Below are 9,244 nucleotides of genomic sequence, written 5' to 3'. Positions count from 1 at the left end.
CTCAAGTCATTCTTTTCCTTGCTCACTGTGCATTGGTTATACCAGTCCTTTATCCTCCTTGCCTCAGTGTTTTCACACATGATATTTTTTTATTAATTTATTTTATTTTGTTATTTATTTTAAATTTATTTTATGTTGGAGTATAGTTGATTTTCAATGGTTGTGACCCATGCTATTTATTGAGTGATCCTTTCCTAGAACTTTCAGCTTCACTCTCTTTTCTTATTCAATTCCAATTTTCAGAGTTTAACCTAAAATTTCATTTACTCAAAGACAATCTTTACACATGAATGTAAATTACACTCTCTGTTATGTTCTGTACTCACTCTACTGGGTAATTGGTTTTAATAAATAATAATATATTGATCTGTGTAATTATTTGTGCAACATTTGCCTATCCATTGTACCATAGCCTCTATCAGAAAAATCCAATCTCCTTGCTACCTGTCAACTCCTTAGTTAATGGTATACAAGAACTTCTGAGGAAACAATTGTGGAATTGACATTCTTCAAGTTATTTTCTTTAGAAGGAAGTCAATCAGAAAGCATGATCTATAGATCTCAACTAACCGTAACAAATATTACTGACACATATGACAAATAGGATTTACTTCAGAAAGGACTGAATAATTAACAAAACCACAAACATGGCAATGTGGAAGCAAATCCCTAAAATATATCATTATGCACTTGAAGCTATCATAAATGAACGATGTTTGTGAGTTCTGTCTCTGTTGCCATTATGATCATAAGAATCTTTTAAAATTCTAGTTTTATACTTCCCTTACTGAAATTTAGCTAACTTAAAAAAGTTAGTTGCTTAATTTGTTCAGGCTATAAAATAAAAATTAACTTTTTTCTGAAAGTAAAGTTTATATATCTCAATAACTAAACACTTACTTTGTGAAAGACAGTAATGCTAACTCCTAGAAAACTTCAAAAAGAGATCTTAGATACATTTTTACTCGTGAGGAGACCATGAAAAATAAGTAGAAACTTTTGTAGGGGGAGAATGGGATACAAACCTTTCAGGTACAGCAAGCATAGAAAATGAGAAATTTTGCAGCAAAATTATTAATTACTTGGTACGTTTGGAACATGGCTTCCCAAATGACACAGTGGTAAGGAATCTGCCTGCCAAAGCAGGAAACTCCAGAGACTCAGGTTCAGTCCCTGAGTTGGGAAGATCCTCTGGATTAGGAAATGGCAACCCAGTCCAGTATTCTTGCCTGGAACTTAGCAGGCTACAGTGAGTGGTGTCACAAAGGGTCAGACGCGACTGAGCACGCACGCGCACACACATATTTGGAACACAGTTACGGGTACAGCAAGGAAAATGGAGCTAAGAAGACAGTTTAGAATCAGTTTATGTGAGTTCAAAATGTCTAAATGGCAGGTCAAAAAGCTACTGTTTATATTGTAGGTTACAGAGAAAATAAAGACCATTTTGCTCTTTGCAGCAAACAAATTATTTATCAGGTCTATTTTGTCAAATAAGCAAAAAACAGAAAAAACCTCTGTTGGGGGGGAGGGGTGTGAGGAGTGAATTAAAAAGCAAAATATTGGAAAAACAGAAAAGATAGGTAGAAAGTCCTCGCAAAAGATAATAAGGATCCAGCCTCCGTGTGTGCATACACAAAGAATTCAAAATATCTGAGGGCATTTACTTGTTTACTTTTGTAGCTCCACCACAGTCTGTCCCAGAGGACAGACTATAATTCAGTTGGTATACTGTATCTTTGTAACTTGAACATCAACAGTCTTTGAAATGTAGGTGGAGATCTAGACAAGTGGTAAGGGGAAAGGGAAATTTTTAAGTGGAGATCATGATTTAAGCAGCAATTTAGGAAGACCGAGGAAAAATGAATAAGGTCATAAGAGGTTGGAAACATTTCCTTTAGAGTCAGGAAAACACAAAGATGTCTACTGCCACCTAGGATATTCAGCATTGTATTGGAGGTCTTAGACAGCTCCATAAGACATGAAGAAACTGAATAAAGGAAGAGGAAGACGCTCATTATTTGCATTTCATGTGACTGTCTACACAGAAAATCCAAAACAACCTAGAATGAAATATACAGAAATTAAAGGAGAATTTAGCAAGGTGGTTGAATGTAAGATATATTGAATATAAGATATATATATATATATACACACACACAGATATATATTCATTTCTATTTACAAGTAACATACAGTATAATAACAGTGTTTTTAAAAAGCCATCATTTATAATAGCTACAAAAACTATAATTCCATGGGAATAAATAAGTGTGTGAGAACTATAAGCAAAAGCTGTAAAGGACATTAAAGACAAATATATGTCTATGAGTAAGAAATTCTTTCCAAATTGATACAAAGATTTGATTTCCTTCTGATTAAAGTTCCAACATGTGTATGTATGTTTATCTTGAATGGTTGATTTTGAAATTTATGTGATATGACAAGAAATTTAAGATAAAGAATAAGAAAGAATTAAATAAAAAATCCAGAAATGGAGGGATGCTTATAGGAAATCTTAATATGTTCCAGATGCAGTATAGCAAACCACTGAGGGAAGACACCATGTAACAAATTTAGGAGTGAAATAGTTATACACATGGGGGTGAGGAGGAAGCACACATCTGAATTTACTAAAAGGACAAAACAAAAATAAAATTTTTAGAAAAATACATAGATGAATATGAACAATGATATTTCATTGTTATCACTAAAGAAAACATTTCTTAAACAGGGTACCAAAAGTACTAACAATAAAGTAACAGAATGATAAATTTGGCAACATTAAGATTAGCAACCTCTGTTTATCAAACAGCCTTTAAGAAAAGTGAAAAATACATAGATAACAAATCGGGAAGAGGTGTTTCCAGAAAATAAAAACAAATAACAGATTAGATAACATCACTGCTATATAGACTTCTAGAAATCATTAAGAAAAATAATCCAATAGAAAACTTGGTAAAAGACTTGAGTAGCTAGACACTTCAAGGAATGTTAATACACATAGGGGAAGGTAAAAGTTGTACTAATCAAGAGGAAAATGACAATGACATTTGGCACATTTGAAAAGCAAAAAAAAATTTTTTTTAAATATGACAGAATCCCAGAGTGTGAAAGGGTATGGATTATCAGTTGCTCTTACATATAGGTGATTAAGACGTTGATTGGTACAGTGGCTTTGGCAGTGTTGTGGAACAAAACACTGACATACCCTGAGGCTGCTCAGATATGCAAATCCAAGCAAAAGTTTAACAGATCAGTACCAGATGACATATGCAAAAATATACATACTAGCATGATATGCAGCTTAAAAAGAAAAAAACAATAAATACCTACTGTCTGGACAACAAATTATAGTAGGTGCAGTCAATATTATACAGAAAAAGATGAAAAAGAACTCTCAGGAGAAACATAAAAAATTCTTAGTAATATAAATTCCAGTTTAAAAAAAAAAGCTTCAGAAGACATTCTGGAATGTCATACTTGTTCTTTCTCTTTCTATCCCTCTGTTTTCTCGGAAATTCTCACTTGCACTGTATATTGATTGAAGAGTGACTAAGAATTATCTGCCCAAGTTTGACTACAGTAGTACTTAAAAAATTTATTTAAGTTCTCCTGTCTGTGGTTTACTTGTCTATAAAGTGACAATAATGTTAGCCCTAGCCCATAGGGTTACTCAGAGAACTGGAAGAAATAATTCATATAAAATACTTATTATAAATTATGGCAAAAAAATATTAGCAGTCTTTACACTAATTATGCAATTTATAATGAAATTATGTGAATTTTTGCCTAGTAAATATTTTTAATATTTCTGTCTCTTTTTCAATATTTTTAATAGTCTGTCTCTTTCTGTTGATCTTCATAGCAACCAATCGGGTTTAATCTAAACTAACATAGTATTTTACCCAGACTGCATGTGCTCAGTCATATGAGACTCTTTGCAGCCCTATGGACTGTAGTCCACCAGGCTTCTCTGTCCATGGGATTCTCCAAGCAAGAATACTGGAGTGGGTTGCCATTTCCTCTTCCAGGGCAACTTCCCAACCCAGGGATCAAACCCACATCTCCTGAGACTCCTGCAACACAGATGGATTCTTTACCACTGAGCCACCTGGAAAGCCCATCTTACCCAGACTACTTATTGATATTACTTCTTCACTAACTTCCTGTAACCACTGTGGTACCTATGTAAATCATACTCCCAATTGAAACCTGAGTATTCTTTCCAAAATACAGATCTTATCCAACAGTCTGGTTTCTGCTTAAGAGATGTAGGTGGTTTTCATTGCTTTTTGGATAAAGATCAAATTATTAAGGTCACTGATCACCTGGCTAAGGTCCAGCTTTGACTTATATTTTAAATGCATCCTGATGACAAATCCCTGTGCCTTCTCTGTGCTCATCAACACCATCCGCCTATCAGTTCCTCAAGAACATGCCATGCCCTTTCCTATTGCATGACTCTTACATGTACTTTGTCACAGGCGTGTGAAACTTTTTACAAGTATGTGCTTCTCATCATTCATATTCCTGCACAATCACCACTTCCTCAGGAAAGTCTACCCCAATTCTCTAGTCTAAGTAAACGTTCTTTTATTATAAGCGCTCATAAAACACCATACAGTTCCTTCCCATAACCTGTGTGAAAGAGAGTGAAGTGCATTTTTGAGCAAACATTTGGCCAATAACTAAACATTTAAAGTTTGGTTATTTCACCCTCTTTCAACAAAAATGTTCTCAGTGTTCCAAAACCAATTGTTAAATTGTTAGATCACTGTTCATTTCTACCATGAAACAAAAACAAGAAACCTTAAAGAAAAAAAAAAAAAAAAAAGGAGCACAGATGACATATTTTCTTGTACCTAAATGAGGACCAAAAAAAAAAAAAAATCAACATAAGTGCAATAGTTTAGGTCAGAGAAAAAACTTAGGTAAAGTTATGGTATCATATTTTGCATACGGGACATCACCACCCTGAGTAACAGGATGACGATAATGGTCTAATAGAGTTTACATCTCAGTTTTTGCTCTCCAGACCTGGAAGAATCCTACTTTGTGCCATGGTTTGAAGCAAGCAAAAGCTATGTAGTCCTGGGAAGAAGACAGAAATCAGTAGTATGTTTCATTATACCAATAAATGCTTCCCTGTGTATCCTGTATACATATAATCCAAGTTTTCACATTTCCAAGTATTAAACTGTACCACTTGATATCAACGGAGTGAACTTTCATCACTCATCTGAATCTGACAGAAAGGAACACTTCTTGGGACAGCACTTTTCAGATTTTATTTCTATATTTAACACATTTGATTAAGGTCAGTCTCCTCTTCTAGACTTTGGGTTACCAAAGTAAGCACCGTGTCTCTTTTTGATTATATTGTATACGCAGCATCTAACACAAATCTTAGTTTATAATGTAGATTCAATAATTATTAAATATAAACAAATGGGTGCATGTTTAATTGATTCACAGTAGTGGAGCAGAGAGTAACAAGTCAACTCTAATCAAGGTGTCTGGGTTTTTAAAGAATGAGAAAGAATATCTTGGGAATCAAGGAATGGTTAATGTAAGCTAGGTCTTTGTCTATAGCTAAATGAAAGGTATTCTGCAAAGAAATTACCAAATGTTTCTTCCTTTGTTGACTGAAGACAAAAGATGTCCTTTCAAATCTGTTTATACATTTTAAAAGTAATAGAACCCCTAGACACATGGCTGGCCACATTAGTCTATTTCCTACCCTACCTTGCAGCTAAGTGTGAACATATCATTATTTCTACCACCATAATGTACAACTTGTGGTATATATCCTTACAAGGAAGGAGCAAGACTTTTAAAATTTCCTTTTGTTCTTCCTCCTGGTGGAAATGTGATTATAGTAGCTGAAGCTACAGTATTTATTCTAAAGTATTAATATATGAAAACCCTAGATTATGAACTGAGTACAAGGCTATAATCGTTGTTGTTGTTTAGTCACTCAGTCATGTCTGACTCTTTTGTAACTACACGTAGCCTGCCAGGCTCCTCTGTCCATGGGATTTCTCAAGCAAGAATACTGGAGGCGGGGCTGCCATTTCCTTCTCTGGGGGATCTTCCTGACCAAGGGATCAAGCCTGCATCTCCTGCATTAGGTGGATTCTTTACTGCTAAGCCACCAAGGAAGCCTTGAGATACAAGGTATATGTTAAAATATAATTTAAATAGTGTGGAAAGAGCATTGGGTAGTGTGTCTTTTATTTCCCCTTTTAACTGATGAATTTTGACCAAGGTGAGTGGAATTTATGATTTTACATTTTTCAGTATATTAATGATATTAGATTAGATATTAAGCTCTACAGACTGACCTCAAGGTTAACTAATTGGTAATTGAGAGTGTTATATTTTTGATGATGTGATATTATAGAAATATCTAGTTGAAAGGTAGGAAAACAGTTATTCTCCTTTGTAAAGAGGCAAGGATATATTTGTTTTGTTTTGTTTTTTAATTACATTCAGTAAATGTGAAAGCAAAGTATTGTGTAAGGCAGTACATTAAAGAGGATTCTTAAAACCTTACAGTTCATCATGGTTTGCTTAGAAAGTGTTCCTTATCTACTATATAACATGTTTCTTGAGCTTTGTAAAATAGAAGTTGGAATGTTTTGAGTTAGACCTAAGCCCTTGGGATATAAATTACATTGGATTCCAAATTTAGCATTATTTGACAAGCACAGGGGAAAATTAAAATCTTCCCCACTTCAGAAATATTACTGGGATCTATTTTGTGAAATTCATTTGTATTGTAAAAGTATCCCCTTTAAAAAAAAAAGTATCCCCTTTACATATCGAATTAGAAAAAGCTTTCGGTAAGAAGAAAACATTGGCAATATTACATTCTTTACAATGATAAGAGCAAAGTCTGTTCTACCTGTATTATCTTTGAACCAGAGTAGTTTTGGTTTTTATTTGCTTCTATCCTGGATTTCTGCACAATATTTTCTTTAAAGACAGGGTTCTTGATCAAAATAAGAGTCAAGGATTGCATGCATCAAAATTTGCTCCCTACTCAACCATAAAAATTACAGTAGAGAGTTTTTCATTTTTTAAAGTATTAAACTCCAAGAATAAAGTGAACAAGAAAGGTGAAAGTTTCAGCAACATTTTTGGAAGGAGAAAAGCATTTGAACAAATGATAGGTCATCAAGCAGACTGGAAAAAGTAGAATTAATAACTGATAATGCAGCAGAACAAATGCAACAAGGAGGGCCTCTTGAATGTAGTTGGAAAACAGTGGATCCTTGTATTCTCCTTCTTCTCCCCTGCAAGACCATTCTTCAACCCATCAAAGTAATAAGGAATTATTCTCAAAAGGGAAAAAAAGGAAGGACTCCAGACTGGAATATGCTAGGCTCAGTTGAAAGCTTGAATACTAAATTTAAAACAGGGTGATTAAGTGACCTAGATCTTCTTGCATTTATTTTATGATTTTTTGTTGTGTCAAATTTGAGTTATATGTATGCTTATTAGTGCTCAGTCAGTCACGTCTGACTCTTTGTGACCCACGGACTATAGCCCGCCAGGCTCCTGTGTCCATGGGATTCTTCAGGCAAGAATACTAAAGTTGGTTGCCCTTTCCTCCTCCAGGGGATCTTCCCGACCCAGGAATCGAGTCCTCATCTTTAATGTCTTCTGCAGGTGGGTTCTTTACTCCTGAGCCTAGTGACAGTCATTCTGAATGCAGAATGTAGCGATCTCAAGAGCTCTTAACCAGTGATTAGCAGAACACTGGCAGTTGAGGCTTAATCCCCAGGAAGAAAATTAAAAGATACTCCTGGGGGAATCAAAGGAAAGATCCAAAGATAGGGATGTTTCAAAGGATTCATTAACAAATAGTCCAACTAGTGGTAAAACTCTAACTAGATGAAAATTCTCCCCTACCCTATTGTGCACACAGAGCACCCAAATCAGACTTTAGTTCCCTTTTCTTAATCATTAACAGGTTGTGAAGAATTAATAAACATCTGAAGAAAAGCTCTAATACAGAGGATAGAAATCCAAACAAGCACAGAGAAAAATGCAACTGGGGGAAAAAAAAAACTGAGGTCTTTTCAGGAAGAAGGAAATGTCTTAAGATTACTGTTCATCACTTCAAACATATAAGAGAAATTATTACATTCATAAAATAAGAAATCACAGAAATTAAAATAATTTGGTAGAAATGAAAAACTCAATGCAATATTTGGAATATAAAGATGACAGAAATAAGAACTAGGAAAGCAAATCTTATAGATGTGCACTCAGACTGGAATATCAAAAAACTTGACCTCTGAGGTAGTCCTTCTTTAGAATTCATCAAAATTAGAGATAAACCTAGGAAAGGGAGAACGTCTGTTAGAGGCAACAGGGGATCCAACATGGTCGAAGAATTAAGGAAATCCCCAGAACGCAAGAAAAGAGAGAAATCTCTCTATAATGATTGTGCTGCCGACACAAAGGGCTGTCTGAGAGGGGGTCAATAGTATCGCAACAGGATTCAAATTACAGATACACTCAAGACCTTCAAGACCAGGGGCTCACTGCCATTGTGCCTGTGTGCGTGTTCAATCACTCAGTTGTGTCTGACTCTCTGCGACCCCATGGACTGTTTCCCATCAGGCTCCTCCGTCCATGGGATTCTCCAGGCAAGGATACTGGAGTGGGTTGCCATTTCCTATTCCAGGGGATCTTCCTGACCCAGGGATCAAACCCACAACTCCTGAGTCACCTTCATTGGTAGGCAGAATCTTTACCCCTGAGCCAACTGACATTGTACCATCTTTTAAACTGAGGACAAAATTCCTAAGTGAGCCTGGCCCATATTGTTTTCCATACCTGGCTTGCCTTGATCAGAAACAAATGACGTTATTCCTGTACCTTTCATGCTCTCTTTCCTGAAACATTGGGCACTCTCTTATCTCTATTAAAGTATTCTGCTTATATTTACACCTCAGTGTTGGAAGTGACTGTCAGTAAGCCTAGTCTTGGAATAGAATAGCCCACTCCCAGTGACAATCTTTGGTGCACACTACAGCCTGACGCTATGATTCTACTGTATGTCTGATGCCATGATTCCCTTTATACATATGCATTGTACACAATTGTCTGTATTCATATTTCATAATAAACAAACATTTAAAAGCACTGTGCTAAAATTCTTTAAAAGTGTTAGTGTTTAGTACATAAACTCATTTAATAATAACAAGGAACTTATTCTTAAAAATAT

Source organism: Cervus canadensis, chromosome 20, assembly GCF_019320065.1.
Source record: "Cervus canadensis isolate Bull #8, Minnesota chromosome 20, ASM1932006v1, whole genome shotgun sequence".
Classification (NCBI taxonomy): Eukaryota; Metazoa; Chordata; class Mammalia; order Artiodactyla; family Cervidae; genus Cervus; species Cervus canadensis.
Note: the sequence above shows the minus strand (reverse complement) of the source record.